Genomic DNA, 26,152 nt, shown 5'->3' with positions numbered 1-26,152 from the left:
CTAATTGAAAATGTCATTTTCATATGGGCACATTTTTAGTGGCCTGAATGGGCAGAATTGTGTGAGGTTCTGACATTTCAAAATTTCAGCAACTAGAAGATTGTGGCAACCAGAATTATGCCTAACATTCATCAATTAATAAAGTTATTTGGATGAATGGATGAAATGAAGAATAGATGAATAAATTTTCATTCATTCCATTAACAAATATTGAGGGCTCATTCTGTGTGAGGTACTATTCTTGTTGTTATGTATATATCAAGATATGAAACACACAAAAAGCTCCTCATCTTGGAGCTCATATTGCAGTCGGATGAAAAAGAAAAAAAAAAGAAGTTAATTATGTGAAAAATTATAAGAAAAAATAGCCAATAGGATGGAGTATGGATATGCAGTTTTAAACAGGATGCCCAGGGTATGTCTCAGTAAGAGGATAACATTTGAAGGAAGTATGAAAGGGGGCCTTGTTTGTACCTAGGAGGAGAGATTCTGGGTAGAATAAATAGCCAGTTCAAAGGCTCTGAGTTGAAAGCATAACAGCAAGGCCACTCTATTTGGAATGGAGTATGAGAAAAGGGGAGAGGGATGAGAAGTAGAGGTGAATTTTTGTAGACCATTAACACTATTTTAGCAATTGCTCTAAGTAAAATAGAGAAATATGGGAAGATTCTGATAGGCAAGGAAGACTTTTCTAGGATGGTCCAGCAGGCTGGGGAGACATTACCTCTCTAGACCTAAAACTAGGTAATATGGGAAGGAGGCATTCTGAACCCTAGAATTCTATCCCTGTAAGCAATCTTACAGATTGCGATCATGCAGTTCAAGTGTTCTATTTTATAGGTTAGGAGATGGCTTAGGGAGCAATTTGGCTTGTGCAAGACCATGCTTGTTGAGTGCTAGTTATTTTGTTTTTACACCCAACCCTGGATCTTTATATGATAATTGTAAAGAGGTATAAGAAGAGAGAAAGTTCTGGATGTTGATTTAACTTGTTGAGGTTAAGACTAAACCTTTGTGGCATGACACACCTGTTTCATATCTATATTTTTGCCATCTGTAGTCTAACCCATGATCATAAGAAGGAAGTTAAACATTATTAACTCATGGTCTCTTAAGCAAAAGGGGCACTGTACCTAGTTGCTAAAGTTTGTGTTCGTATCGCAGCCCAATTTTTAAATCTTGATCTGTAATTTGTTAGTTGTGTATCTAAGGCAGGTGGCATGACATGTCCCAGGCTCTGTCTCCTCATCTGTAAAATAGAAGCATTAATAGTAACCCGTTCATAATTCTCTTGAGGTTGGAATGAGTTAGAGATCAACAATCTTATGTAAGTTTTTGATAGGTTATTGTAAGTGTTATTAAATTAAGTTATAGGTAATTATAAGTGTTATTAAATTAAGTAAACATTCGTTGACATCTATATGGTTTCAGGCACTTGGACACATTAACGAATAAGCATTGTCTGTAAGCTCAGAAGAGCCTAAGCAGTGAATGAGATGTCTTAATCACAGTATTGTAATACATTAGCTAAATTGTAGTAAAAAGCTACGTGCGATTCAATGAGAGTGCAAAGAGAATTTCCCTTACATGCATATTAACACATCAAATACATTGTTCAAAAAAAAATAGGAATTAGAAAATTAGAGAAGTAAAAAAGTAGTAGAGGTTGTAATTTGTTGGTGAGAAATAGACTTTTGTTTTTGAGAAAGAGTGACAGTTACATTAAGCCATGAGGTGTTGGTGGTATTTGTACACCTGGGGTTAAGTGGGGTATACAAGGTGAGCAAGTATATTAGCAAAGAAGCAGAGGTAAGAAAACAGGGTCTTATAAAGAACACATTAGGGATTTACATTACCACAAATGCACATTTTTGTATCTCACCCCAAATATTCTGACTCAGTTGGTCTGGGTTGGGACCAAAAAATTGACATGTTTTAAGAAAGCATCACAATGACTGATACTGGTGATCCATGAAATACCATTTAGGAAAAACTGAACTACATCTAGAGTCCTTGAAGAGATTTCTGTGAAGGTAGGTTGGAGTTTGATTTGTGGGAGGCTTTCTAGCAGCTTCAAATGAAAGCTAATATTTAGGTAGTTAACATTTTTAAAAAAGACAATGAAGTGATAAATAATAGAGAAAAAATATTGAAAGCACTGTTGACACTCTAGTAGAATGTAGAAATTAAAAAAAAATTATAGTGAATCAGGGCTAATGCTTTTCCTTCACACCATCCACATTCCTTAAAATGGTAATGTTCCTTTGAGATATTGATGGTGCTTTTGTTTCTTGCAGAAGATTTTCTGTGTCTTGGAGGCTGATGTGTCATGTGGCAGTTGCTACGGTAACTAGTTTAAGGAATGCCATTGAGTTACCAAGTAAATAGTCTTGTAAGGCAGATATTATAGCTGACATGTAAATTAAGGCTGCCCTATCTCTGTCAGCTTTTCTATTCTGAATTCCCTTGCTTTCCATATTTAAGAGAGATCTCCTTTCCCTTGCAAAAATCTCCCATTCTTAACTAGCAGAGCATCATTTGAATGCACAGTTGAAATTCCCTTGTTTCTCATTTTAGTATTGCATACCTGGGCATTGATACCCCAGTACTTCTCTGAGTTGACAATAGTAGGTAATGAAGTTGGCATACATAAGCCCAATCAAAATTATTTGTGGTGATCAAGATTAGAAAACAGTAGTTTATGCTCTCAAAATTAAATAGGCCAAAATCTTCTCCCTGCTTTGGGGTGCTAATCTCTTTGACTTTCATTTAAATACTTATTAAAGCATTTGAGTAAACTCCAAACTGATGGCTAATAAATGTCTTGGTCTTACCTGCAGAATCTCTTTGGCTTCACATTGGGGTACACATGGGTAGTCCTCTTTCTGAGCAAGCACTTTATTTTGTATAACTGAATGGCCACAGTTGTCACTTCACTACCAAATTAGAGCACACATGGTCACCTTTTATTTACTAAAGTCATGGTAGTGTTTCAGGGACTTCACAACAATGTTAATGTCAAAATTACTGATATTTAACTCTATGTGCAGGAAGGCTCGATTGATTTATTTGGGACAGGTATAAGATTCAGGCAAACTGTCCTTTCTTTCATATTCTTTTATTTCTCCTTCTAAATCGGGTCAGACATCCAGAAAACAATACATTTAGAAAACAATGTTTTCACAGTCCTATAAAATTTAACATTTTTTTTCAAAGTCACTATAAGAAATAAACTCATGAAGATTAATTTATATCTTCAAAAAAGTATAAAATATACAAATCAGGATATCATGTGCTCCCTCTATATAAAGTCCCATTGAATGATTCTTTTGGATTCTGATGACTGTAATAAATTTAGCAGTGTATCAGCTTGAGCTTCGATTTTTTTATTGTTGAGAATTTTGTAATCTTTCCCAATTTCATTTTCACTGCATTTCTTTTCAATGGCTGTTGGAAAGTTAACAGCTTAGTTATTTGTACATGTAATAGATTGGTTTTGACTCTTTATTATTTGGGATAATTATCTCACCTCTATCAGTTAAAGATGTTGTTTGGTCAGGAGAAGCAGAGATTCATGAAGTGATTAAACAAAAGTTAGCCAAATTCCCCTTATAGAGCAATCAGTGGGTAGGAATTCAGGCTGATGTGACAGTTCCTTGATATCATCCGAAAGGCACACTCTTTCTCCTTTTCTACTCTGATATTCTCAGTTCTGAGCTTCCATATTTGAGGTTAGTCCATGGTTAGTAGATGGATGGTGAGGCTCCATCTGAGAAGCCCATGTTCCAGGAAGAAGGTAGGAGTATGCTGAGAGGTGAAAGTCATATTTACGTGGAGTTAATTCCCATTTTTCAAAGTAGTTTCCCAGAAGTTACATCTAGAAAATTCAACCTCTAATCCACTAAGTAGAATTTAATTAAATAGCCACTTCTACCTATAGGGAAGCCAGAGAAATAGAGCCAGGACCACGTTCTATGCCATGTGGGGCTCAGTCTCATGAACCAAGATCACAACCTGAGCTGAAATCAAGAGCCGTTTGCTTAATGGACTGAGCCCCCCAGGTGCCCCTGTTAAAATCTGTTTTTTAAGCACATGGTATCTAAGAAATAATAATTTACGAAATAATAGCACTAATAGCTCACATCTGCTAAAGAACCGTTCTAAATATATTACCTAAATTTTCTCATTTTGTTATTTCGGATACATGATGAGGTGAATTCTAATTTTATCTTCATTTTACCAATGAATCCATTGATATGTGAGTTTAAATACCTTGCTGATGTCACCCAGCTAATACATGAAAAATACGGGTTGTAACTCTTCTTTTCTTTACTGACAGGCTCCCTGCTCATTAATTTATATATTCTGTCATCCTACATATAAATGAGTTGATCTGTATTCCCTTACATCCTGTGCTGGGGGAGGGAGTTTTGCCTTTTGTTTTTCCCCCACCATAGCTGAGATAGTCAAAAACTTTTAAGCAATTCTACCTTCCTTTTACCTGTACCTTCATTCAATTCTTCTACTAATTCTTCCACCCCTACCTTCATTTCATCTGGCAACGTCAAGCCCTGGATATCTGGGAGACTGAGTTGGAGATACCAGACTGTCATTTAGTGTATTTGAATCCGTGCTTGTAAACTCATTCAATATCTTACCTTTGACCATACTGGAAATTCTTCTGGGAGTAGTGATGGTGTTTGTTTATGTCACATGTGGTTTTGTTTCCAGTTTTATGTACATAACTAGCATTTCATTCATTCATTCATTCATTCATTCAACAAATTGTCATTAAACCACTCTTAGGTTTCCAACACTGTTCTAGGAGCTGGTGTTACAGCAATGAACAAAGTCTCTATCTTTGTGAAGCTTATTGTCTACTGCATGCATGGGTGAAATGTAGGCTAAAAAATGTGGAATATTTCAGGGCACATGGGTGGCTCAGTCAGTTAAGCATCCAACTCTGGCTCAGGTCACGATCTCAGTTCGTGAGTTCAAGCCCTGTGTCGGGCTCTATCTGTGCTTACAGCTCAGAGCCTGCAGTCTGCTTTGGATTCTGTCTCATTCTCTCTCTGAACCTTCCCCACTCCTGCTCTTTCTATGTCTCTCAAAAATAAAATTAAAAAAATGTGGAATATTTCAGGTGATTGTAATGATAAGTGTAAAAAAGAAGGGAAAGGGAGATAGAGAAAGCACTGGGGTGGGGGACAGAGGAGATGGCTACATTTTCTCCTTATTAAGGTGACCTTGGATGAGAGACCACCAGGGTAAGAATGAGCAAGCCATGTGCATTTCTGAGAAGAACATCACAAGAAAAGGGAGCAGCAGGTGCAAAGGCCTTTGAGGGGAGAGTATGTGAGGGTGTTCCAGGAACAGCAAATAGCATATGGTCAACACATCAATAAGCCCAGCTAACAGGTGCAGATCTTTGAAGGATAAAGAAGAAATTCAGCTGTGCAGTTATTATTTCTAGTTCAAGTCTTCACCTAGCCTCCAAATCTAATCTTAGAAATAATGTAAATGGTGCAAAAGCTAAAAAGCAAATGGAAAAATAAAGAAAGCACTTGTGAGTGTGAATCTCCCTTTCATTCTCATATTCTCAGGCAATCATTGCCTTCCTCACTGGAAGTATCTTCTTTGGCAGTGAAGGGTAACATTTCTTGCATGATAATGGCAGAGCAAATGAGAATCACAGTGTTAGGGGCTTTACATGAAACCACTGTCCTAATTCATTCTTTGAGCAAACCTGCAAGGTCACCCATCTGTTTTATAGGTGGGTTCAGGGAGATTGTTGCTCAAGGTTCCAAGAAACCTTGAGCAGGGAACTGAGTAAATGTAAGGACAGGCTACGCAATAATCAGGGGAATATCGTTGCTGTAGAGAATAGCAATTATATTGGTTTCTAGTCAGGGGCATGTTAGACATGATGTGTGTTTGGAAAGGCTGGAGTCCAGCTAATAAAAAAAATGTATTTTCAATGAAAGCCTTGGGAAAATTTTTTGGGAAAGTCTAAATCATGGAGAAAGAAATAAAATCAAGTCTATAATATGTTGCTGTAGTTATAACTCCAAATTGTGCTGAGACCACAAAGTTTATTTTATTGCCTTTTATTGTCTTGTTATTTCTGTAACCAATTTTCTTTCTCTGTAAATACATTGTTTCAAATATTTTCTAAATACCTACTGTTTACCAGGCACTGGCTATTTGCACATTTGTTAATATTTGAATTTAGATAGTACCTCAAAATGCATTCAGCCTAAGGGGATTGAATCAAAAGAATAAATGATTCCACCTGAATACTTAAAACACTCCACTGGGAGGCAGAATATTTATACATTTAACTGCCATATAAGAGAGATGATATGAATCATCTAAATAAGGATGATATCAGTATAGACTCCAGTAATACTAGTCTTCTTGGAAGACGAGGAATTTAAGTTTTTTGATATTTGGTGTCCTTTCAACCACTTTGAATACAAATCTACTTAGTCAGTTTGTAATCAATTTTGCATATATATTGGTTGGTACATAGAGAAGTAAGTTCTTTTTAAGAAGTCAACTTTAGGGGCGCCTGGGTGGCTCAGTTGTTTAAGCGTCCAACTTCAGGTCATGATCTTGCGGTTTGTGAGTTTGAGCCCTGCACCGGGCACTGTGCTGACGCTTCAGAGCCTGGCATCTGCTTTGGATTCTGTGTCTCCCTCTCTCTCTACCCCACCTCGCTCATGCTCTGTCTCTCAAAAATAAACATTAAAAATGTTTTTCAAAAGTAAATTTTAAAGGAGGGAGGAAGACTATAACAACTTCAACATGGAAACAATTTATTATTAATTTTACTTGCTTACTAAGTCATGATCTACAACCATTTAGGAAAGTATAGAGGTAAAATTGTACAAAATTGTGTTTTCTTCTCTGGTATCTGAAACTTCTGTCAGAATGATATGAATGCTTGATAAATTTTGAAAAGGAAAGCCATTCTATATTCTCAGATCTGAATAGAGTCACAGAACAAAACCTTTGTTTAGCTTATCAGTTATACATATATAAAATAATAAATAGCTATTGATGATAAATTAAAAATACTGAGGTGTCTAAAAAAATGGTCATCCCAACCCTGCCAGTCCTGCAATCCAGAAATAATAGTTAACATTGTGGTCTATTTTATTCCAGACTTTGATCCTTATGTAATTCATTTTACACATCAGTCTCCCGTAACTCAAACTGAATGCAAAATTCTATTTCCTAAAGTTATCATTTAAATATAGAACACATAGTTTTGCTGTGTTTTTAGACACACATACTACTGTGGTTTTTACAACTAAAATTTTCAAATCAAAGTACTTGTATCTGATATTCAATGTTAAGACGTTTCTAGTTTTTGAATAGAATATTATAAATAAGTCTGATATTAACAAACCTTTTCCCCTAAGGCTGAAATTTCATGATGTCTTTTATGTGATTCTTTCCTTGATTTTTCCAAAAGAGAGGAATGGCTATTTTACTTGAACATTCTTAACCTTTTGTTTCCACTTCTTTAGGTTATTTGCAACACAGGAATTATTTCTTTTAGTACGAGTAAAAAAGATGTTGAAAATATTTTTTTATTTCCTTCAAATATTTAGCACATTCTAAGTATTCTCTAAATATTTGTTGAAGTCTAAAAGAACAGTTAAGAAATATGATTGGTCTTTTATTTAGCTTTTATTTCCAGGACTCATTGTCAACAGTCACTTGTTTTGACAATTGCCCAGGAGATTATATTTCCTTCAGGTTAAATACAGAGTTGTTGAAATTCAAACATAAACTCATTCAGTGAAGGCTCTTATAATTGGCAGAAATTGACTTAACTAAACATTAGCCTTGGCAAAATAAATTTGAACTGGCAGCCAGTTCACAAAATTGCTAATTGTTCTTACTTGAATGTGTATCTTAGTTGGCATTCAGTCCTTCACTATGACATGCAAATAGTCAATCTCATATCCTTTTAATATTATTTAAACTTTAGTTCTCTGAACTACTCAAAAGTATTATTCAAAAGTTAAATATTTTATGTCTTTTAGTTAATGTATAACTTATACTAACATACCAAAGAATGAGAAGATCTCAATCCCTCTGTCTCTATCTCTATACAGAGACTTGATCTATGTATACACTCATAGACTCAATATCACTCGTATACTCGTATCTCTCATTATACACTCATTTAGTCAACTAATATTTCCAGAATGTAGGTGGTGGTCTTGGACACAGGACTTTTGAAATATGGTCCCTATCTTAAAGTGTTGGGTCTGAGTCAGGGATGATTACATCCCTGCATCAGTCTGCTCAGGCTGCCATAACAAAAGACCACAGCCTTGGTGGCCTAAACAACAGACATTTATTTTCTCTCAGTTCTAGAGCCTGGCAATCCAATCATGTCATTGGTAGGTTTGGTTTCTGATGAGACCTCTCTTTTTGGCTTACAGATGGCCACCTTCACTCTGTGACTTCACATGAGGTTTCCACTGTGCACATATTCCTGGTATCTCTTCCTGGCAGGACACTGGTCCCATTGGATTGGGGCCCCAACCTTATGACCTTATTTAACCTTAATTATCTCTTCAGAGATGAGGAGAGAATGCAGTTCATAACCCCCAGGAAGATGACTTAAGAGTCAAATATTAAGTCATAATAAGCTCATAGTAAAAAAAACAAAAAAACAAAAAAACAAAAAAACTCAGAAAATGCAACACACAGAATTCACAAGTTAGAACTAGAGATAATGGAACTATCTTGAGGAGACCTGAAAATACAGGTGTAAACATTTAAATAGATGAAAGAAAAAAATATAAGCACAGACGTCAGACCCAGAGAAGGACCTCAATCTTGAGCTGTGGAGAATTTGAGTTGTTTGATGTGGAGATTTGAGCAAACACATCAGGAAAGATGTAGGTAAGTGTAGATAAGCATTAGTAACTTGGAAATAGATCTGAATAAATTAGCCAGACATGCAGCAGAGGTACAAAGATAGCATACTATAGAAAATACACAAGAGAATTTCCAGAAGAGGAGAATCGAGAGAAATGAAAGACATGATGGCTCAGTATTTTCCCAGACTGAAAAAGGATACCAGTCTTCAGAATGACTGAGTATACCATGTCCTTGACAGGATGATTTAAAACAAATCTACACCTAGATATATTGCAATGAAACTTCAGAACTCACACAAACAAAAAATCTTGGAAGCAATCAAAGATGAAATATCTATTACAATCAAAGGACTGAAAATTAGGGTTACAGAAGTTGTTCCAGTTATATGGGGACAAGAAACAAAGTAGAATGATAACTTTAAATGGTGGATGAAAAGCAAATGTTAAGAGAGAATTCTACACTCAACCAAAGTATAATTCAGGAGTGGATTAAAAAATTATTTTAAATGCTCCCTAAAGCATACTGTGAGAGCTAAACATTCATACTCTCGCTGAAAAAAAAAAATGATTAAGAGGAAATTGAACCCATTCTTTCCAAAATAAAGATAGGATATTGAGGAACTACTTTGATAAACATATAGGTAAATGGAAGCAAACTTGGACTGTAAAAGTAATGTGGATGATGGATGATGGATGACACATCTAATTTCTTGGTCATTTAAAAAAAGGTATTTTACAAGGCACAAACAAGACAATGTGGTATGTTATAGAAAGAAATTTAGTATGAACCCTATTCAATTTGAGAGAAGATAAGACATACTGATTATTGGTAGATGTTTAAGCATGTATGTTTAGATTTTATGAGTGAACACTAAGAGAAAAGGAAAAGGATATGTAGCATCTAGACAAAAGGAAAAAGGGGAGGAATAAAGAAGACTGTGTCAATATAATAGGATAAAAATGTGGACATGAAGGGTAGACGAACTAGAGAATCATTTTCTCTGTGAGGAAAGAGTAAAATTGGGGATGATTGCAAAGTGGTCTTCTATTCTTTCTAACAGTATATCAATCCTGGGGGGAAAATAATCCAATAAAGCAAAATAGTTAATATTATTTAAGTCTGTGGATTGGTGAGATTTGTTGCTTATAATTATTTGGTGTATTCGTTATCCTTTGTTTTATGTATTATGTTACAAGTTTCAAAAATGTATATTGGTATCAGATAAAACTGTGTTCTTACTCCATATCTTTTATTTACTGTGTAACTTGGGTGAAGTTCTTCAACCTGTTAAGGTTGCACTTGCTTAATTTTTAAATGTGTATAATAATACAATATTCTCTACCTTCTGGGGTTGTTTTAAGAATGTAAAAGTGTATGGCGTAGTACTTGGAGAAAACAATGCATCTAATGTATGGCAATTTGGTGGGAATAAAGAGGCAGCAGCAGCATAAAACCAAAGGAGAAGAGAGTTTTTAAATAAAAAAGGAAGTATTATCTGTTATATACCTAAGCAAAATGTTCAAATTACTGATATTAACCATTGGACTTAACTCTTACAAGGTCATTGATGAAGTTTCTCTGAGAAGTCTGGGGGGGATCGGTGGGAACAGAAGACTGCAGGCATGGGTTGAAGAGGAGAGAAGACGGATAAGAAAATGCTTGCAGCATATTGTTTGAAACAAGGAGGCAAGGCAAAATCATATACTTATTTATAGAAGCAAGAGAAAAAAACAGATTTAAACTTGGAGACTGCAAATGTGAACTATTTTAAATAGTTTGGTCGTGGAGGAAAATAGGTCAGTGACTAGAGATAAACAGAGGGTGTGTGTGTGTGTGTGTGTGTGTGTGTGTGTGTGTGTGTGTGTGTGATGCTGGTAAGGATTTTGGCATGTTAACAGACTGAAAGGAGAAACCCAGTAGAGGGGGGAAATGTGAAAAAATAGGAACAAAGGTAGAACACTGATGGATCAAAGTCCTAGAAGGGACAGGAGGGGTTGGGATCAAGAACCCAAGATGGAAGAGTTGGCCTTAAACAAGTGAGAATCACTTGTTCTGAGATTAGAGGAAGTTGAATGTGGCATTTTTGTTATTTTGTTACTGTTGTTTGTGTGCTTCTTCCGATCAAGAGTGAGACTCAGGCATGGAAATCCTCCATGAGGGATGTTTCACAGGATGGAAATATTGGATTCAGACCCAATTCTTCTCTAAAGGAGGTTTTCTGTATGTGGAACAATCATTGTTTGAGACTTCAAATGACCACACTCATTTCAGAAAATCATGAAAGGTACACAGAGGGGATGATGTGCGAAAGTTACTGGCTAAGCCTTTTGGGAAATAAACAGGAACCAAAACTGCACATTTCCATGTCCTCTAAAAAATCAGCTTTCCAAAAATAGACTCATACAAGCTGTAGTCACAGTTGAATGTCATGTTTCTATTATTGTGATGACATAAAATCATTAAACCACTGCTAGTAGTAAAAGCAGTCATGTCTGGTAATAGAACCAGTGCCCATTCAAAGGGAATTGCGTTTTAAATGACACATGGAGAGCAATGTCCTCTGGAGGGGAGGGGCATTGACTGAGGTTTTACTTCCACGGTGATTTATTACATGCCCTCCTCTGGTATTGGTGGAATACTCAAACACTTGGTTCTGAATAGTGGTGTCAAAGTTTTAGAGAAGTTTTCAAAAAATATTTTTAATCATTTGCTCGACTTTTAATCATATTTCCTGTTTTTAAATAACTGAGAAAAATGCTAAAAGTTTCTATTATCAACCCCCTTCCATTAATCAGTCTCTCAAGGATCTTTGGACTTCTCTTTATGTCTTCTCCTTATTCCTATCACACAAGCAGACTTATGAATACTTACTTTGCATCATCTCAGTTAATGTTCACACAACCCAATGAGATAGATTTGGCCATGGAGAAATGAGTGCAACTGACATTTCATGATGGAATTCAATCTTCCCAGTATCAATTGGGATTCAAATTCAGTTCTGAATTTTAAAAAATGAAATTTAAAAGAGACATTGAATTAAATGTCTCTTTCAAGTTCAGAACCTATTAAAAATGGACAAGGAAGTTTTGACTTCCTCAGGCTTTCAAATATCAATGTCATTGTCAGGAAAGTTGTACTGAGAAATAGTGTTGTGTATAAGGTCAAATCAGACTTACTGTCATGCCCCTAAAACTGGACCCTGGGGCACATGGTCAAAGGTATGGGCACAGAACCAGTTAATTGCATACAGGACTAGAACCTGCCTCTTACCTTTCAAGAATAGATGGTACAGGTGCACTGATCTTATACAATAGAGCCATTCCTCTTCTTTGGGTGAGGGAAATGGTCAGGGCCTTAGGATTGGCTTCTAGCCAACACTTCCAAGAGAGCTGAATGTATCATGTAAGGAAATGGATGATTTCCTCTGGATATGGCACGTACTTTATTTTTTTCCATAGCATCTCATTCTATTAATTGTATTCATTTAATACACTTCAGAGTCTCATTCTCTTTCACATAATGAGCTTCTTAAGAACAACAAGTGTGTTGATCAAACCAGGAAAAAACACCAGAAGCTCCCACACTGGGATTGGTAAAAGAACATTGGAGACATTCACAGTGGTGGGTGTCTTTGCCCTCCAATTTCCCACTGTATTTTGGGGGCAGCACACAAGGTTCTAGCAAATGTAAGTGCTAGACTCCAGGAGGCTTTTAAGAAACAAATTAGGAAAGAGTAGCCCCTCCCCTGGCACGACTAAGAGCTGGTATCCATCAACTGTCTCAGCTCCAAGTCCCGTGCTGCCAATTGTACAGCCATAGTTGTGAGAACGTAAGCCTCTTCTCCAACAGGATCAGTGTGCTGCTGGGTAAGCCTTAGAGTTCCAGCTCTTTGACCCATTTGACCGTTGCTGAATCTACTACCTTGGCATCTTACCAGAATTGATTGTTTAAGCATTTTACTGGAGCTGATTTCCACATGCTTTTCAGGAGACCAGATCCTCCTTTGGGAGACTGGCAGTGCAAAGCGTAAGTTTTGGCCAAGCCAGTTCTTCTCAATGTTGGCCTGATTCATCTTTTTATTTCTCCATGGTGCTTAGTACAGTGTCTTGTAAGGGATAACTTTTGAATGAGGAGATAATGAATAGATTAATGAATAAATAAATGAGTAATTGTGTAGGAAGAAATATAGGCACTGGGCTATCTCTCCTTCACACCACCTCTCTTTCATCCTTTTTGAAAGGCATCTAGAGACTAAGCTGAAGTCTGCTTTGTCTCTTATTCATGATAAATTTCTCCGACCTGAAACCCAAACTTAACTCAGTCATCAAATAATCCCTATCATATTGGCAACAGAGTCACTGATTATAAAACAAGGGCTCTCTAGGTCTCTATGAAAGCCCTCAAGTTTATTTTTTAGTTCCTTTTAAGATGTTATATGATCTCCTTATTTGTGCTAAAAATCCCCTGGAATTAAATCCTAAATTTTAATAATAGTTAGCATTTTGGGATGTTCACCATGTGCGGGTGCGGTGATAAACACTTGACATAGATTATCTCATTTAATCCTCACAGAAACCAAATGAAGTGTTTACTATCATTATCCATATTTGATGAAGAGGATACTGAGATTCACAGAGAATTAACTTGTCCAAAATCATCTAATACCGGGTAATCACAAGTGAATGAGCCGAAAGCACACACAGACGCCGGGAACAGACTGTCACTGAGGGGAAAACTTACAGAGAACAGGTGCAGGTGAGCAATCTTCTCAATGGCAGTTGCACAGGGAACTGGAGCACCAGACATCAGACTGGGGAGGCATCCCAGGCTTCAGTTGTGGGGCTCAAAGCTGCATGGTTGGAGAAATATCAGCCCTTCCTCTAGGACAGTTTGGAGCTGAGGTCCAAACTTTATGGTTGCAGTTCCACGATGTAGCAGAATTGTAGCTTCCCACCCTGATCTTCTACCTTAACATTTACAATGGAGAGTTCACCATCCTATCCCATATTGTGATCACACTCCATACCCCAACCTTTGTGTTTATAGTTGTATAGGGTTGGAAATTCTTGAACTTCAGCTCTAATCATTTTAGCAGAATGTCTGTCTGAAGTACTCATTTGTAAACAGTTTCCATATCTTCTGGGGTTTGATTTCCAAATGATCTCACTCTTTAATAGGAGGGGGAGTGGCAAATGTCTCTCTGAGAAGCCAGCGTACTGGGTATCCAGGTCAGGAAAATTAATCCTTGGCTATGACCTAGCCATTAAATGGTGGGACTTTTATTCAAGTACTTTAGTCTGATACCAGAGTGTCCCCAGCATTAAATAATGTGCAATAAAAACTTGATAGAACTATCTGTATGTGTATTTCAAGTAGTATCATAGTGTACATACATGCTTTTCCTGCTGTATGTTTTTTGTCACCCGTTTCTAGTGGACAATTTGAAATATTTATGTAGTATTCACCTATGGCTAGACCTTATAACTTACCATTATGGTACTTTACGGTTCATTAGAATGTGAGATTTAATTTGGCTATGAGTTACTTAAAGAGGATATGTTGTTGACGATGGAATTGATAGGCTTATCCCCTGGGATTTGAATGAGGATGGATGAGGACAGGGGAACTCCTAAGAGGTAGGGTTCCATTGAGGGAATGATGAGCCCAAATACAGAGTTTGTGATTTCTGTGCTGGGTGTGGGTAGGTTTAGGAGATTTTGAACTAGAGTTAATAATATTTAGAACTTGTATCTGTGTCATTTATGTGGTTACAGGGTTATTTGTGACATTGAATATTATTTGTATATGTCTCAATATCTAAGTTCATTCTTTCCAGTATTCCTCAGTTCAACTTCATACATTTATAAAATTTATAAATATAAAATGTCTTGAGATCAGAGAAATTGTCAGTAATTTAATACTGAAAACATCTTTACTTCAAATATGAGGTTCTTGAAGTCAGAGCTGTGATCTGTTTTGCTAATTGCTGTATATACCCCATACATAGATACTAGTTAGAGCAAAGTTGTCACTCCATGAATATTTATTATTTGAATAAGGAAAGTAAGGAAGACTCTTTTGCTATGAAAATTAATTATTGAATCATTTGAATTTTCTTGGAATATGAAGGTATTGCTTTTGGTTATGTATATTTATTAAAACAGAAGTGAAGGGAAAGATTATCATACCACAAATTCTTTATGTGTGAATATAATGAGATGGAAAAGGTGATCGTCTTTTCTTATTTACCACATCCAAACCATTTGGTTTTCAATGGGAAGGTCCAATATTTCCAAGATAATTTTTTTTTAAATGCTGTGATTATACATACTTCCAGATTTATAGAAGTACGTATATATATATACAGGTAGATATATGGGGGGGGGGATGGTTTATGATTTGAAAAGTATACTCATCTCTGGAGATCATCCATTGTTGTGTCTGTATAACTTCTTCCCCTGCACAGAAGAAACAAAAAGAAGGAAAAAAAAAAAAAACATGTTCAATAGGAAGGGATGAGATAAATCCCTAATTTCATAGCTCTGCATGTAATCCCAACTCATCAGAGTATGGAATGAGCAAAGTAAGATAATAATCTGATATTTTCCCTTGTCAACATTTCCAGTCTAAGGCTATAGGCAGAATATTAAGCCATAGGGTGTGACGGTTCTGGCCAACAGTACTATGACAAATAAATAGAAACTCCTTCAGGCTATGAAAACGTAGTGGTTGTAAACACGGCTACCCCTTTCTGTTGAAGCACGCATATATCCAACGGAACGTCAAGAAGGTGTGAAGATTTCTTGAGGAGTAGTTGAAGGCAGTCTTCTGATTTTGATTTCTGTAAATTTGCTCCGGTGTTCTTTTTTTTTTTTTTTTTTTTTTTTTTCCTTTTCCCGGCCCTTATCCATTTGACTTTCTTCCCGATGACCCTCTCTCTGACTTTTCTTTAGGTAATGTGAAAATACTGACTATAGAGATGTCCAGGGTGAAACAGATCTTCATCCCCAGTGAACTCCAAACAGCAACCTTCTTTTCTCCTTCCCAGGGGAATTTCTATAGTCTTGTTGGAAGCATTTCTGCTGTACTATAATGTCTCAAGAAAAGAATAATGAACAAATACTCTCATTAACTACATTTTAGTGGGCTTTGTTAAAGTCAAATCACCCCAGTCTCAAAGTGGAAACAAAAACAGAAATCTTGACTTAACAAATGAAGCAAACATTTAAAATTAAGATGATTTGTAGTCAGAGTAATATACTCAAAACAGGGTAGCACCTTTCAGTGAATTTTAAACCTTTTAGATCTAGTGGCGCTTTTTTTTTTTTTTTTTGTAAAACATGCTAATGGACTCTATTCTTAAAATAGGTATTTACACAAAATAAAATCTACAGAAAATTAAAGATAACTTTGAGAGATATATTTGATAAAGTCTTTTAATGTTTCCTATAGAAATGTCTAGATATCACATTAAAACCCCCACATTGTTTCAGTTTATTGCCAGACCATTGAAATTAGTACATCATAAGACCATGGCATACAGTAAGTGGGTTACACATGTGCTGAGGTCATAAATTCCTTTCTGCTTTCAGATAGTAAGGTAAGGTCAAGGGCAACTAAACCTCAAGATCTTTCTCCTCCCGTTGTGAACAAGCATGACGGTTCTCCGTAGTAAGTCAAAGAAATCTTATTTTCTATGTGATCCTTAATATGAAATAGGTTGAACACAGTGGTAAAGAATTATTCACTTATTCTTTTAGTGGATGTTTATTGAATACCTCATATTAATTATGAACCGGTGAATTAGCTATGATTGTGGTAATCAAAGTGGCTAAAGTTCATTCTCTGACTTTGAGGAAATCATAGCCTATAAGGGGAGGCAGATCCCCAAGTAACTAAGCATACTATCATATCCATATGTGTAGACTTACTGGAACACAGAAGAGGCAACCTAGTTTTATTTGGAATGAGAAATGGTGAAGACACTCCACCAAAGATGTAATACCTAGTTGAATTTTACAAGTTAAGCAGAGTTTACCAGGAAGAGTATACATTGTAATACTGTTTTTCTAATAAGTAACTTTCTATTTCAACATTCTCAGTGGTTGCATACTGTCTCATGATGTGGATAGAACACAATTTAATTGAGCCCTTATTAGGATACTTCTAGTTTTTGGCAACTGTAAACAACATTGATATAAATATCATTTTAGCAAAATCATAGTATATGCCCTTCATTCTTTTCTTAGAATACAGTTCTAGATGTGAAATTACAGGCTCAAAGGAAAAGCACTTTTGTAAAACAGAGCTACGTTTTCTCAGGCTAGCATTAGCAAAGAGTAGGGCTTTGAGGTCACAAAAAGTTACATTTAGTATATAAACATTTATTTTGCTGGTTATTTGACATGGGGTAAGGGGTAAGTTGCCTTAACCTTCATAACTATTAGTTTCTTGCCTCAAAAAAAGAATAAAAAAAGAAATGAGGATCATAATACTTAAAGTGCTGCTTTAAAAACTATAGTAGAGGGGGCGCCTGGGTGGCTTAGTTGGTTGAGCGTCCGACCTTGGCTTGGGTCATGATCTCACAGTTCGTGATCTCACTGTTTGTGAGTTCGAGCCCCGCATCAGGCTCTGTGCTGACAGCTCAACGCCTGGAGCCTGCTTCGGATTCTGTATCTCCCTCTCTCTCTGCTCCTCCCCTGCTCACATGCCGTCTCTCTCTCAAAAATAAATAAAGATTAAAAAAATTAAGAAAAAAAAACTATAGTAGAGGTTAATAAAAATTTATTAAATCCCCCTTGTACTTTTGACAACAGGTACCTTGGCAATAAAATTCAAGTGTTCTAAATATTGTACGTTGGCATCATTAATATATTTCTTTTATTTTTTTTAATGTTATGTATTTTTGAGAGAGAGAGACAGAGTGAGAGCAGGGGAGTGTCAGAGAGAGAGGGAGACACGGAGTCCGAAGCAGGCTCCAGGCTCTGAGCTGTCAGCACAGAGCCAGACGCGGGGCTTGAACCCATGAACCATGAGATCATGACCTGAGCCAAAGTCGGACACTCAACCGACTGAGCCACCCAGGCACCCCTCATTAGTATATTTCTAACAGGAAATGTGCTGACCTAAATAACTATGTGGTGTAGTTACACACAATTCATATGGCCCAACTTAAAAAAAAATAATCTGACTCATTATCCATATAAATAACTTTAAAATTGCTGGACTGTGCTCAAAAATTTGGTCTGGAAGACAGAAAAGTTTTAGTATTGGATGAAGAGACAGAAGCCTGGAATAAAATCCTCATTCTTCCAGTTATTTCCTATGTGACTTAATTTCTCAGACCCTCGGGATTATCATCTGAAAAAGAGAGCGTAAGGGTACATTTTCTTTCTGCTTCAAAGAACCAAATGAGCAATATAAATATAAAAATAGGTAGATAATAGATCTCTAAATTGCTATTCTTACATAACCTATTATTCTTAATAGTTTTTAAATCTACTGTGAATCTTTTTATTTATTGAAAAAGAAGTGTCAGCAGGCAGAATATACCTTTCCCTCATGCTTGTCAGTGGGTTACACGTTTTTCATATTATATTGATGTGGGGCATTGACTGGAAGGATTGGGATTTATTTTTGAACTCCTGTCAGCACTCCATAATTAACATTGCCCAGAAGAGAAATGCTATTTTGCCTCCTGCATCATCAACACAACTGTCAGCAAATAAGGAAGTCATCGTCTTTGCCATTATTCCTGCTAATGTATGAAGCAGAAAAGAGCAGCTGGGTTTTCACACGCTGGGCTGTTAGAAGCACTGGCATTTAGTGAAATTTGTTTTCAATTTCTACCTACCTCTATTTGCACAAAGAATGTCTGTAAAGGGAAAAATATCATTTTTATCCCAAAGCCTATTTTTAACCTCCTAATGTGGGAGTTTACTGATTTCCATTCACTGATCTCAAAGTTGTTTATCTCAATGTCATTTTTTTCTCCTTGACATAAAAATGCAAAGTTAATGTTGATTGCTTACTGGGTATTTTACTTATCTACCTTTCCTACTCTATTTTCTCTGAGTCCTAAATTCCCTGTAACGTTTTAATTCTCTCTCTGGTCCCCAGTTTTGCTTAAATTCATAGTAGCAATAAGTAGAAATAATCTTTTTGAATGAAGAATTGCAAGGCCTAAATCTTGCTGTAATAAGACGGTAATACTGTAGCTCAGAACTTTGTTTTTTAAAAAGGCAAAAAAAAAAAAAAAAATCTGTAGCCCCCATAGTTAGAAAATGCCAAAATTAAGTAGTCTAAGGTCATTTTGTGTAAGAGGTTTTTTTTTATTTTTGGTTTTTTTCAATGACATGATTGGATTGAAATAGTATAGCTTTTATAAAGTAATTTTATAGTTCCTCAAAATGTTAGACATAGTTACTATATGATCTAGAAATTCTACTCATAGGTATATACTGAACAGAATTGAACATACATGAACACAAAAACTTGTACATAAATGCTCATAGTAACTATTCATAATAGCCCTACAGTGGAAGCAGCCCAAGTGTATATCAACTAATGAATAAATAAAATATGGTACATCACACAATAGAAAGTCATTTGCCCCTAAAAAGGAATGATGTACTGATACATAGTTCAACATGTGTGAATCATGAATACATCATGGGCAGTGAAAGAGGGTAAACACAGATGGCTATGTATTATATTACTCCTTTTACGTGGCATGTCCCAATCTGGCAAATCCATTGAAATGAAAAGTAGATTACTGATATCTAACCCCTGGACAAGAGCCAGTGAGCGGTGATTGCTAATGGATATAGGATTTCTTTCTGAAGTGATAGAATGAGCGTGCCTGGGTGGCTCAGTCAGTTAAGTGTCTGATCTTCAGCTCAGGTCATGTTCTCATGGTTCGTGAGTTCCAGCCCCCCATCAGGCTCTGTGCTGACAGTTCATAGCCTGAAGCCAGCTTTGGATTCTGTCTCTCTCTCTCTCTCTCTCTCTTTGCCTTTCCCCTACTCACACTCTGTCTCAAAAATAAACATTAAAAAATGTTTTTTGAAGTGATGAAATGTTGTAATTTAAATTAGATATTGGCGATCATTCCATAACTTTGTGAATATACAAAAACCACTGAATTATATACTCCACCCCCCCCCCAAGGAACAAAAAAATGCAAGAGAGGGGTGAAATATACACTTGGAATGAGCAACTTTCTATTTACATGTTAATAAAGATCATATAAAAAAACTAACACATTCATTAATAGAAGGTAGAAACTGGGAATGGTGATAATGAATGGGGAAGTCATGACTTTACCAATTTATCATCATAAGCTTTTCATGTTAAATATTCTTTAGAAGCATTTATATTTTTAATAACTTCAGAATATCTTTTAACTACACGGACCACAATTTACTTAAATATTCTTGTTGTTGTTTAAATTATTGGTGATTGCCAACCATTCACTAGTGTGAGATTTTTTTTTTTTTTTTCATTTTTATTGAGAACCAGCAAAGTTTTTGTGTTCATTGATACATACCTGGTATAGTGGTCAATCTTTTAGGACCTGGATGTATACTCCAGGAAGTAATTACCAACTGGCAGCCTGGTAATCTGGAGCTTCTTGCCTTCTTATCTGGGTCACTGCTGTCATTATAACTCATTATAGGACTAGACACCTATAATCCCACGGCCAACAGTGATTGAAGATGTCCTTCATATACTGCTCATTTGGAGGAAAGTGAGGAGGTCCATTTATTTCTTTATTGAAAACAGATTTAAAGGCTTCATCTAACTAAATGCAGCAGGCAGGTCATTCACAGACTAGTAGACCACAAACTGACAGCCCTGGATGGAGAATAGGACAACAGGTTAGTGTAAAAGTTTCATGTGTCTTTTTACTAATGCAAGATTTAGTACATTTAAGGATATTATAATGAGATCAAATCAAATTGATTCCAGAATAAACAAATGAGAGTAGCAAATGGAGGTCAAAATGTGCTTTCACAGTTCTCTATGCACCAGTTAGATCTCGGGGAAGGGACTTAATGCAAGTTGATGTGTGATTGTTCCAGTTTTAAAAGAATGTAATTCAGTTTATGTCGAGTTTCATTAAGGCTGCTGGGAGAACACTTGAGTAATTCAAAGAGAAGAGAAATGCGAAGGGTACCAAGTGTACGTACAGAAGTGTGTATCCATCCCGTACTTAACTGTTGTAACATGCATGGATGTATCAACCCTAACAGGCAAAGTCTGTTATGATTTCATCTGGTATAACTGAGAGACAGCAACTTTGCCATTCAAAGGACTAATGTGATCACTCCAAATTTGTAGCACTAAACCTTTGTAATTTGTGACACATTCACTACATGGCAGAAAAGATTCAGGGAGAAGACATAGATAGTCATGTGACCTGTTGGTTAGTGATGGATGCTTAAACTAAATTAAAATGAGTGGGCTAACACTTTCTCTGTCAGTTTTCATTTCTTCAGCTTCACAGCTATTTACGAAAGGGAGATGTTTGTATGAGAAAAGATCCCAGTTGGGGATTAATGCCCAAATCCCTACATACTTTAACTTAGTATAAACAAATGTTATCATAGGACTTGATATGTTAACCATTTTATGGAGGAATTAACACATATCCTGTCATAATCCTATGCAAATGTTTTTCCCCTATTTTTTTTTTTAATTTGAGTATAATTGACACATGGTATTATATTAGTTTTAGGTGTACAACATAGTAATTCAACAACTGTATATGCGATGCTATGCTCACCACACATACAGCTACAATCTGTCACCATGCAACACAGTTTACAATGTATGGAAACTGAGAATCAGAGTGATTTTAACTTTTTAGTGACCCAATGTATTGAAGTAAGAGTTAGGAAAGGAAGTAAGAAAATCAAATAAGACTTATGAAGCCCCTTTTCTAGCACTATGTGAGAAGATTCTAGAATGTTGTTAACACACTCACTTCTCCAGAAATCATAGGAGGTAAGCTTTATTACTTCCGTTTCACCAGAGAAGAAAGCTAAAGATCCCAGGCAGAAGCCTTGTTCTTAGCAGATTTTCAATTCAGTGCAACAGATTTTAGAGCTTACATTTTTACTTTAGACCATGTGTTTTAAACACTGTCATGACATTGGGAAGATATTCAGCTTTAGGTTTTGTTGGGAAAAGTGAATCATCATTGTTTCTCAGACCTTGATTAATTTTCTTGTATGGCAGTCAACTTCACATTTTATTTGATCCACCTATGTTTTTTTAAAAGTTGCAATTCATTCTTTAGTCAAGACACTGGAAAAGCCCAAGCTCATAACTAATCTTGATTAGAAAACGTTGCTGTGCAAAAATAGACTATGCTTTATCTTCAAATGTTCAAAATTGTTCCTGGTACAGGACCAGTTATAACCCTCCTTTACTCTCCCCCTCCCACCCTCCTACACACACATTGGTTATACCTTAAAGTAAACAAACACAAAGGTAAAGAGTAGTTTGGCATCATAGTAACTGGAGAGATGTAAGGAGTCAATAGCTTACACTAGGGGATGATAGAGAGGGAAGAGAGCATGGTCTATCTTTACCCTGCGGTGGAGAAAGAAAGAAGACCGGAAGCCTCAATCTTAAGAGTTCGATTCCTTGTCTTTTCTAAATACTGCTCTTTCCTGTCACTGAACAGTATACAGATGATAAACTGTGAGGCTCAGGTCCTTTCCAGTCTTTGAAGTTATTTCCCACTCTATTTACTCCATTCCTAGGCTGGCTTCCACAAGGGCAAGGGGGTTGGATGCCACCAGCTCAGGGCCCCAGCACCTTTCTATTCACATGCAGGTGCTGGCCTCTTTACCAGCCCACAGCACTCACTTGTGTTAGTCTGCTCCCACTGCTGTAACACGATCCCCTAGACTGGGAAGCTTAACAAATATATTTTCTCACCATTCTGGAAGCTGGGAAGTCCAAGTCTAAGACCAAGGTGCCAGGGTTGAGTTTGGTGAGGCCTTTCTCTTTGGCTTGCAGTGGCCACCTTCTTGCTGTGTCCTCACATGGTTTTTCCTCACACCCGCTGCTGGTGTCCCTTTCTCTTCTTAAAAATTCACCAATCCTATCAGATCAGGATAGGATCTTTTGACCTCTTTTAACCTTAAATATCTCCTTAAATTAAGTTTCTATCTCCAAACACAGTCATATTGCAGATTAGAGCTGTAATGTATAAATTTTGGGGAGACCATTTAGTCTGTGCAGGTGGTGTTATTGCTCAGAGCGGTTATGTTGTACCCCCAGATGTTTATAACCACCAGAGGAACTTTAACAAACCGACGCCCAGGCCTTAGATCAGAACAATTAAATCAGAATCTTCCAGGCCAGGAAAGGGCATAATCAGCACTTTTCAAAAGCTCCCAGTGTGATTATGAATTTGCATATCAGATTGAAAACCTGAGACTAAGTTGTTTAGGCCCTATTGGCCCCGATCCACATTGCAGAGCACATTGTCAATCTGACTGGGGAAATGGAAAGGGATTTGGACTGGCATTGTAAGCATATTACAATATGTTTAGGAATATATTTTAATCTATATCCTATATTATGTAATACTTCAGAATGTATACATTTATACTCTGTACTATAGTATACTTAGGAGTATAAGTACAAGGTAACAAACCAATGTGTAGAATCAGATACCTCGGGTTCTGATTACATGGCCTTAACATTCATAAGAAAAATAAGAATGACAATACAATCCTCCTTTGTTATGAGATTAAATAAGATTACACATGCAAAGTCTCAAATATTGTCCATCAGTATTATTAGTTAGTTAACTATTATTAACTAGCTATTATTAGCATTAGTTAAAGAAATTAGATGGGAAAAAAACCTAAAATGTCTATTTTGTTTCTCTCTTCTATGGTATACTAAGATCTTCAAGCTTTGGAGCAAGCTATTCAAGGTTGAGTCCCTGCAAAGCCTAAATTAGCTAAATTTTACATATCTAAGTGATGAGACCTGGGGCAATTAAGGGGTAAATGGAAATAGCAGAGTAATTCTAAAGCAAGTGGTTAAGGTCACAGTGAAGGTAACTAGGGAAAACTCAGAGTAAAGTTCTAGCTATTCAAGTTGATTTTTGAGCTTTGTGAGGATGCTGTTAGAGCCCTAGCAGAGAATGAAGGCAGCCCTTTTTAGGTCACTCCCATTCTGTTGGAATATGAGATTTTTCTGTGATTAATTTTAAGAATCCACAAACCCAACTTGTTGAAAATTTGCAGAAGATATCAGACAAATGTGTCTTGAATTGAGGCGGCCTATGAGAAACCACATTTTCTAAAACATTGAACAGTTTAGTTTGGCATTTCAATCTGTCTCCTACATTTATATTAGAAAAAGCAGACCTGGTAGAAACGTTGATTCTGAGACCTCAGAATGGTTAAAAGACAAATCTTTTGTTCACTTTCTTTCCGATATACTCCCATATTCTCATCTGAGGTGTGTGGGAAGCCCTGCCTGTCTAATCTTTAGCATTTTCATGAAATTGCCACAAAAAGCTTTTCTATGTTTTGTGTAAATCCTTATCCTAATTGGAGTTTGGAAGGAGGTTAATGGTGGCTATTTTCCCGGGTATGTTTAAAGTATACCACTTGAGTGTAGAAACACTGGCCAGCAGAGAAGGATTATTCTTAAATTGCTTAGTGGTTAAATGCATGGCAACAGAGCTAACCTGTCTGGTTTGAAGTTTTGCCTTTGACATGTACTAGTTTAACATCTTTAAGACTCAAATTACTTACTCATCTGTAAAAAGAGGAAAAGAATAGCAGGAACTTCACAGAATTCTTGTGGAAATTAAATTTGCCAATGCATAGGGGCGCCTGGGTGGCTCAGTTGGTTAACCATCTGACTTTGGCTCAGGTCATGATCTCACACTCCGTAAGTTTGAGCCCTGTGTCCCGGGCTCTGTGCTGACAGCTCAGAGCCTGGAGCCTGTTTCAGATTCTGTGTCTCCCTCTCTGACCCTCTCCTGTTCATGCTCTGTCTCTCTCTGTCTCAAAAATAAATGAACATTAAAAAAAATTTTAATTTGCCAATGCATAGAAAACGCTTAGAACACTGCTCATTCATAGCAAGCATCACTAAGTATTCAGGATCTTTGAAGGCTATTTTAAGGTTCTTTTGCAAGAACTGCTAAAGAGGCACGAGTCCAAAGTCTACAGGAAAGGAAATTCATTTTTGAGCCATACTGATCTGAGTTTGAGTCTTGACTCTATCACTTAGAAGCTGAGTAATTTTAGGCAGCAATCGCTAGTAGCCTTTGTTAACTCATCTCTGAGATGGGGAAGACATAGCTCTCCTTTGAATATTTGGTGTAATGCTTAAGTGGGATGAGCTTCCTTAGCTGATGTCCAAGTGTAAGCCACTATTACCTATCACCTTTGGGATTGCAGTGGCCTCACAATTGGTGTACAAGTTTCCATTCTTACTCCTTTACAACTCAATCGCCATGCCACAGTCTAAATAATTGAACCTATAAATTAAACCATGGCACTACCTTTTTTCAATATGTTCATTTGCTTTGTATCATTTGTGGAATAAATCCTGATCTTACAACCATGGTCTATATGGTCCTGGACAGTCTATCCATGCTGACATCTCCAAGTTTATCTCATACACTCCCTTGTTCACTGTGTTTCAGCCACACTTGCCTTTTTGCTCTTTTTTTTTTTTTTTTTTTTTTAATGTTCCCAGAACATACCAAAGTCTTTCTTACATCAGGGCTTTTGTACATGTTCATGCTCACAAAAAAACTGGGATCTAAGAAGACCTGGTATTCTTTTTCAGCCATACATCTCTACTAAAAGTCATTTCCTCAAAAAGGCCCTTTCTTGCCATGTAATCTAAATTGGGCAGTCCTCCAGGGTGATCCACATCATATGTCATCTTTTTAGTATACGTTGCCATACATTATAATTATCTTGTTCATTCGTTTACTTGTGTAGTACTCTTCCTGATACTGGCAGACAAGGAACTTGGCTGAGTTGATCATTTTATTCCATAGCACCTAGCACCTAGTGATTTTGATGAATAGCATTGAAAGGAAGGAAAGAAGAAAGAACAAGAAGAAAGAATGAAAACACATACAAGGTGCTCAATATATTTTACCACTATTTTTTTTAATTTTTTTTAAACATTTATTTATTTTTGAGAGACAGAGAGACACAGAGTGCAAGCAGGGGAGGGTCAGAGA

The 26,152-nt window shown here is 36.5% G+C and overlaps 1 protein-coding gene across 4 annotated transcripts in view; it reads left to right on the top strand.

Moving 5' to 3' along the window:
* The window catches only part of LRRC4C (leucine rich repeat containing 4C), a 1,189,111-nt gene that overhangs the window by 233,614 nt on the left and 929,345 nt on the right, over positions 1–26,152 (top strand). For 3 of the 4 annotated variants that reach the window (XM_045485011.1, XM_045485013.1, XM_045485012.1), the window contains exon 2: positions 13,480–13,662. The exons of the other annotated variant lie outside the window; for it this stretch is intronic. The gene's annotated coding sequence lies outside the window, so the exon portion shown is untranslated. The remainder of the gene's footprint in view (positions 1–13,479; positions 13,663–26,152) is intronic. 4 annotated transcript variants of the gene reach the window in all.

The sequence above is a fragment of the Leopardus geoffroyi genome, chromosome D1 (genome assembly GCF_018350155.1).
Source record: "Leopardus geoffroyi isolate Oge1 chromosome D1, O.geoffroyi_Oge1_pat1.0, whole genome shotgun sequence".
NCBI classification, from domain to species: Eukaryota; Metazoa; Chordata; class Mammalia; order Carnivora; family Felidae; genus Leopardus; species Leopardus geoffroyi.
This window is presented reverse-complemented; position numbering and strand designations above follow the sequence as displayed.